Source organism: Mandrillus leucophaeus, unplaced genomic scaffold, assembly GCF_000951045.1.
Source record: "Mandrillus leucophaeus isolate KB7577 unplaced genomic scaffold, Mleu.le_1.0 Scaffold417, whole genome shotgun sequence".
Taxonomy (NCBI): domain Eukaryota; kingdom Metazoa; phylum Chordata; class Mammalia; order Primates; family Cercopithecidae; genus Mandrillus; species Mandrillus leucophaeus.
This window is the reverse complement of record NW_012104443.1, coordinates 1,966,136-1,973,248: the sequence shown is the minus strand read 5'-3', so window position 1 is coordinate 1,973,248 and position 7,113 is coordinate 1,966,136.

Sequence of the window (7,113 nt, the reverse complement as noted above, 5' to 3'; positions counted from 1 at the left end):
GGAAGCCCTTCCAATTTTTGTTAATGGAATCAGATTATTTGATGATAATGGGAAATAAAGAAAAGAGGAAAAGTGGTAACAAATCTTGCAATAATTAAGACTTAGTAGGTGGTTAAAAATTAACTGGGAATTTATTACATAAAGTAAGAATTAATTCAACCATAGAGAAACTCCAGAAGATATAATATAATAATAAGTTAAAATTAAAACTTATAGCCTACCTAAGCAAAATTCTGTGGCAAGAAGCAGCATTGTAAAAGCCCCTTCTCAGTGGGTGAAATGGAGAATTGGGGAATAAGAGACTTTAATAGTCTCTTTCAGTGGTAGAGATAAAAGGTGAGGAAGCAGTGAACAAGCAAGCACGACAGTTATTAACTAATGTTGATATATTAATCAAGTATATCTTAAAATTATCATTATTAGGAATCACTAGTGAAATCAATAAGCACAATTTAATTTCCAGATCACCTGGAGAGGAAGGGAAAGGGGGAAGATACACAGAAAGTAATGCCAGCAAAACTTATGAAAAGGGAATAGAAGAAACAACAATAGTTTATAATAAATATTAAACATAAAATGAGATTAAAAGAAAAAATCCATCATTCCTATAAATGCAAATGGGCTAAGTAGCTGGCCATATGCTAAGTGCTAGTAAAGAATAATATCTCTCCTTCTCTTTTGCTTAGTACTTTTAATTGTTTGGCATAGGATGTAATTTAAAACTTTAAAATTAGAAGTGATCAAAAAATGTTATTTTTTGTATTTAGTTATGGAAAATAGCATTTGGATTTTAGATTCTGTTATTACTTTAGATTCTGTTATTTCTTTAATATCTTCTCACTGAGGAAGCCATATATGGTTTTCTTTCTCCAAATGTTTAGTTATTAAACTGGGTGTTAGAGATATATAGCAAAATGACCATTTAAACTTAGTGTTACCCAGATACTAAAAATGTGAGTTTTTTTTTCTCAAAATCCTACCAAAAACTCTCTTTCAATTTTATAGTGACTAATTACCAAGCTGCTCCTTTTCTCATCCCATGAAGAGTTGACTGTTTTTGTATGGCTATTATAAGGATGTCCTTATTTATGTTTTTAACATGTTCATGGCTCATTAGATAAACCACTGGAAAATTATTTACTTTATCCTTGTATTGAGTGAAGAGGTATTCCATTTTTTTAAAAGGGGCAGGGGAGTATAAGGAAGAACAGGAAGGCTATTTTTTTAAAGAATGTATCTGAGATATAATGTATTATAAGACTTTACTTACATTAATGAAGTTAGATGTTCAAAGTCCAGTCATGATCATTCTGCCAAAAAAACGCATGTTCTCTTATGTTCATTGCAGTGTTATTCACAATAGCAAAGACATGGAATCAACCTAGGTGCCCATCAATGGTGAATGGGTAAAGAATATTTGGTACATGGAACACTATGCAGCAATAATAAAGAATGACACCATGTCCTTTGCAGCAACATGGATGCAGTTGGAGGCCATCATCCCAAGCAAATTAACGCACGTTCTCACTCATAAGTAGGAGCTAACCAATGGGTACTCATGGACATAATGAAGGCAGCAATAGACTCTGGGGATTACTAGAGTGGGTAGGGAGCAAGGGGAGCAAGGGTTAAAAAACCAACTATTGGGTACTATGCTCAGGACTTGGGTACTGGGATCATCATACCCCAAACCTTAGCATCCCACAATATACCCAGGTAATGAACCCACACATGTACCCCCAAATCTAAAATAAGAGTTGAAATTATGTTTAAAAAGTCCAGTTATAGTTTGTAAATTTTCCTCATTATTGAACTTTACAAAACAAATTTCTGTGGAAAAGAAGAGAATTAAGAAGTGACCACTGAGCAGTGGTAAAGAGCAACCAGCTTCATATGAGTATCTTCATTTCAGTTCGTATATTACAGCTTGAAACTTAAGACTAAATCAGTCTTTTTTCTTTTCTTTTCTTTTTTTGAGACAGGGTCTTGCTATGTTGCCTAGGCTGGTTTCAAACTCCTGGGCACAAGCGATTCTCCTGCCTCAGCCTCTAGAATAGCTGGGACTACAGGTGTGCACCACCATGCAGGGCCTATCTTAAATCAACCTTGTCTTTTCAGTGCACTTGACTCACACTTCCACTTTTGAAATCAATCTTTTTTCCTCTACCTCTTCTTTTTTTCCCCCTTAAATCTTAAAGAAAATTTTCTAACAATTTTCAAAATTGATGCCCAGGTTTATAAATTGCTCATGAGGAAGCATTTTCAAAGGGAGAAGCTAAACCAAGCTAACCTCTTTCCAGTTGCTTAAAACCATTGTTTCTGGGGTTTCCAATATCTGTTTATTTCTATAATCACAAAGGGTCAAAATCTATTATCTCATTCCCACTTCGCTCTGATTTTCAGAACACAACACCTGAGTCTTTGATTTTTTTTTTTCCCCTTGCCATTTGCCACACAAAGAATTATACAGCTCAATAAAATGAAAGACTCAGCACTGTGTACTTCATCCAAGTGGCTGAAGGGATTTTGAGATAGGTTAATGGTTCTGATTGTTTTCTCCTATTGATTTTTAGGATGATTATATTTTATTTATGGGGTGAAAAACTTAGACTTGTATGTGAACTGCCTTGAGAGTAAACTAGGCCTCTTTCAGATTGAAGAATTTTATGTGAATTTGTAATGATTTGTAGAAAATATAAAAAGGGGAAAATGATGACAACGAACAATTTCATTTTAAGAGAAGATTATGTCTTTAGAGAGCCTATCTGGTATACGGGGTTGAATTAGTTTAATTGAACTGACCATTTTTATTTTATTTATTTAATTAATTTATTTGTTACTATTATTATTCTTTTTTATTTGAGATGGAGTCTCACTCTTGTCACCCAGGCTGGAGTGCAGTGGCACAATCTCAGTTCACTGCAACCTCCATCTCACAGGTTCAAGTGATTTTCCTGCCTCAGCCTCCTGAGTAGGTGGGATTACAGGTTTCTGCCAACACGCCCAGCTAATTTTGTACTTTTAATAGAGACAGTTTCACCATGCTGGCAAGGCTGGTCTCGTGCTCCTGACCTCAGTTGATCCACCTGCCTCAGCCTCCCAAAGTGCTGGGATTACAGGTGTTAGCCACTGCACCTGGCAGAACTGACCATTTTTAGCAGCTGACAAAAGCAGAAACAAAAGGTGGTCCTTTTTGGCTCTAGTCTGAAGAAAGAGCAGAAGAGCGGACCATCCAGGTTGTAGTGGTATGGGAGTGCAAAAGAAAGAAAGCTACTGAATCTTAGGTCAACTCCTTGCTGCTTGACTTCTGAGATTCCTTACAGCCTTCTGAAAGGCTGTGCTGATGCCCCTGACATTAAGGGAGGATGGCTCCCTTTCTGAAATCCTGACATAAATGCATTTTTCTCTTTGCAGTGCTGGCTTGAATTCTTTGGATCTATTTCAAGTGGAGCAGATGACTAATCGTCCCCTTCTGCTAGTAGATAATGGGTTGTCTATAAAACCTTGCTTTTGTGTGGTTACCTTATTGTGAAGTTCATGTCTTTTGAGGAACATTTGCAACTGAAAGGCAAGGAAAATGTCCACTCCAGAGTGTAGTAAAGCTGACAGGGGAAAAAAAACCCCACATTAAATGACTTGGCTCTGTTGTTTTTTAGTTTCCTGAGAGAAAGTGGCCTTGACCCCAATGCGTTACTGCTTTTGAGATTCTAACAGCAGATGGTACGAAATGACAGTTGGTGAAGACAACTGAAGGTGTTTCTAACATTGCAGGGTTGTGCAGGTGACTTTAAAAACAAAGGATTTGGAAGTGATAAAAAGTGGAGACTGGCAGGAGAGATGGTAATAAAGCCACTAGCTACTTGAGGCAATGTCTCCCCCCCTTTTTTTTTATTGCATGATTGCAAATTAAAGCGGGAAAAAAATTAACCCCAGGCAGAAAAGAATATTCAGCTCTTACCTCAGTGGTTTTAGAACAACAACAACAAAAAAACCCTAGTCTTTGGTTTTTAGATTAGATTTTTTCTTTTGCCTGCTGGTTGCCATACAAAGAGATATAGCTCAATAAAATGAAAGATCCACAGCACTGTGTTTCATATCAAGAGCCTGGAGGGATTCTGAGCCAGGTTAATGGATATGATGGTTTTCCCTTCATTGATTTTTAAGATGATTATATTTTATTTATAGGCAAGAAAATCATAGTTAATCTTAGATTTATTGAAAACTTATTGCAAGGCTGCACGAATTGATAACAATAACAGTACATTTAGGGCAACGAAACTAGACTTGTCTTTAATCCCTTAAGTGCTGATGTGCAGGGAACCTCTTGACTTGAAATTAAATGTGCTCTAACCCACAACTGAATCCAGGTGGGGAAGAGTTATATTTTTCTGGCTGCTCTGAAAGATTTCATTACACAAAGCTTTGGTACACCTGAGGTGTTTCTTTTGTAAAAATGATGTGAAAAATCTAAGAGCTGAGAGCTCAGGAGTATCAGCATGTGGCTCTCTGGAGGCTTTAAGAACTGGTTTCCAAGTCAGCCAGTCATTTGTCAGCTAAAAAGCCTACTGGTCAACCAGAATTGTGTCCAGAGGTTTGAATCTTAAACAAGGACGTGTGCATTCTAAGATGCAGAAAAAGCTCAAAATATTAGCTTATGATAACTCAGAATTCCATTGGCTTAAAAGTGATTATAATTTGTTTTTGTGTTCTAAATGAGTTCAGGGACCTTTTGTATTTGGAGTGAATGAATCCCTGTTCACCAAACAGGGGCAGTACGTTTGAATAATAAAGATAGAACACTGGGTCTTTGTCTCTCTCAGGATTGAATAATTGTCAATATAGTCACATTATATCTGTGGCTCTGAAACGCCAGCTAGAGGGCCTCAATATGCGGTACTCATATGAAGTGAAGGGGCCAAAAACATATTCTCCAGCAATTTAGACAAACTTTTCCAGAGAACTGAATGTCTGTGGAGAGAAAGAAAAGAAAATATTTAAAATGACCTGTAGAGTCAAGAAGCTTTGACCAATGCAGTCACCCAAAATAATAATGTGTCATTGTTTTACGGTATTTTAAAGTTCACTTTTACTAAAAGTGCCATATTAACTCATACTGTAGTTAAGATGGGTGGTTCAAGTGCACTATTTCCTGTAAAACAAATGTTCATTTTTCAGTTATGCTATGGTCTTATTTTCCAGAAATCTTGACTTGAATGCTTAGTCACTTTCTGTTAAATGCAGTGACAGAATATAAAATGAACTTACCACCAAAATTGTTGGGTATACAGATATTTCCAGCAAGGGCAAACCAACATTCTAAAATGAATGCTAGAAATCATTGACTTTCTGTGTCTGAATCCAGGACATATTCAAAGGAAGGAGTCAGAGAAACAAAATAGTTATGCAATGAATGAGGTTTCCTTTTTTACTTAATTATTCTGTGTTGAGTTCAATTATCCATATTACTTGAAGCTCTATATTTGGAAGGAAAAGAGAAACTAGAATAAGGATGTTTCCAAAGTTGAACCTCAGGTTCACAAAATTCTGGATAAAATGGGAGACGTTTTTCTATAGCTGAATATCAATCAGTAAAGTTTTATACTCACTTAAGTACATGTAGCATTTTCCTGCTAGGAAAATGGAGAAACTGAAATAAATCTTCAGGCTGGACATAAAGACAAAAATATGGAGATAAGATATTTGAAAATCCCAGAAAGAAATTTGATTTCAGTAAAGAAAGAGATTTAAAATGAAGCAAGAGATGAACCATACCTTTTACCCAAATAATCTCTGTCCAGAATTTTTGAACACAAACACAATTTCTGTTATTCTCTATATTTGACTTTATTTTTCTTGGCCCCATCTTGAATTATCAACAAGTTGTCCAAAAAATTCAAAAACGCAACTCTGGTGAACATTTTGTATGAGTCAGGACAATAAAGAACATGAAGATTCTTCGATGAGAAACCTATTTTCTCAAAACTTGTGGTTTACTTTGTAATATTTGTGAAATAATAATAATCATGTATTATCAAAATGTGTGGTGCTTCTCTGATCAGAAATTCTCATGTAGATATTTTAACTTATCTTCATCTTAAATCTACTAAAAATTCTTTCTGAAATATGGAATTATTATAGAAACGGGAAAGAGGCATTGTGTTTAGATTTTCTTTTAACAATATTTTTCTGATGTCAAAAATATAGATATTTATTGTCAAAAGTTTAAACAAAAAGAAAAAAAAGCCATTACTTCTGACTCTCTTTTCTAAAGGTTAATTCCTGTTAACATACAAACACATGGTTAGAATTACACATGCTGTTTAGTTACCTTTTTTTAGTTTTTGTTTTTTTCACACAACCATATATAATGAGAAATCTCCTTTTAAACAACCAATGTAGACAGTTCTTTCAAATGGTTTAACTTTAAAAAATAATAGCATATCATATTCTTATTCTTTTTGGCTAAATCATATTTCTGTTAAATTTTGCTGTTTTCCATTTTCATTTCCATTTATTTCTGGAGATGAGATTCAACTAGACCAGAACGGGGTAGGGCGTATTGATTAAGGTTCCATTTATGATCTTTAAGTTTTATTTCTGTTTTTGATCTCCTTTCTCAGCCTCACCACATAAGATTTTTCAGTCTGTACATATTTTGTATACTTACTGAATTTAATAAAATTAGTTTGTGAGTAAAATGCTATGAAGATGTTGACACAACACATTAATATTTCAAGAAGAAAAAACATATTTAAGGTCTGATATAATACTCTAATAAATTCCTGATAAAATGCTATTCTGTCCTTGATTCTTATACAGTTAAACAATACCTTGCTCTTATTAATTTAGTACAATCAAGGATTATAATCACTAAAATCATCATTAGTATTCAAGACAATCAACTGAAAAGGTCAGGATTTCTAAGAACCCCTGCAAATGATATAAAATTGCTTTCCTATATGCCAGAAACAACCACTTAGAAATCATAATGGAAAAAAATCTTTCAATTTATAATGACATCGATTATATAAAATACATGAGAATAATTTTAACAAGAGTAACTCGTGGTTGGTTTACCCTTTGAGTAAAGTCTGTTTTTACTTCCCGCTGATT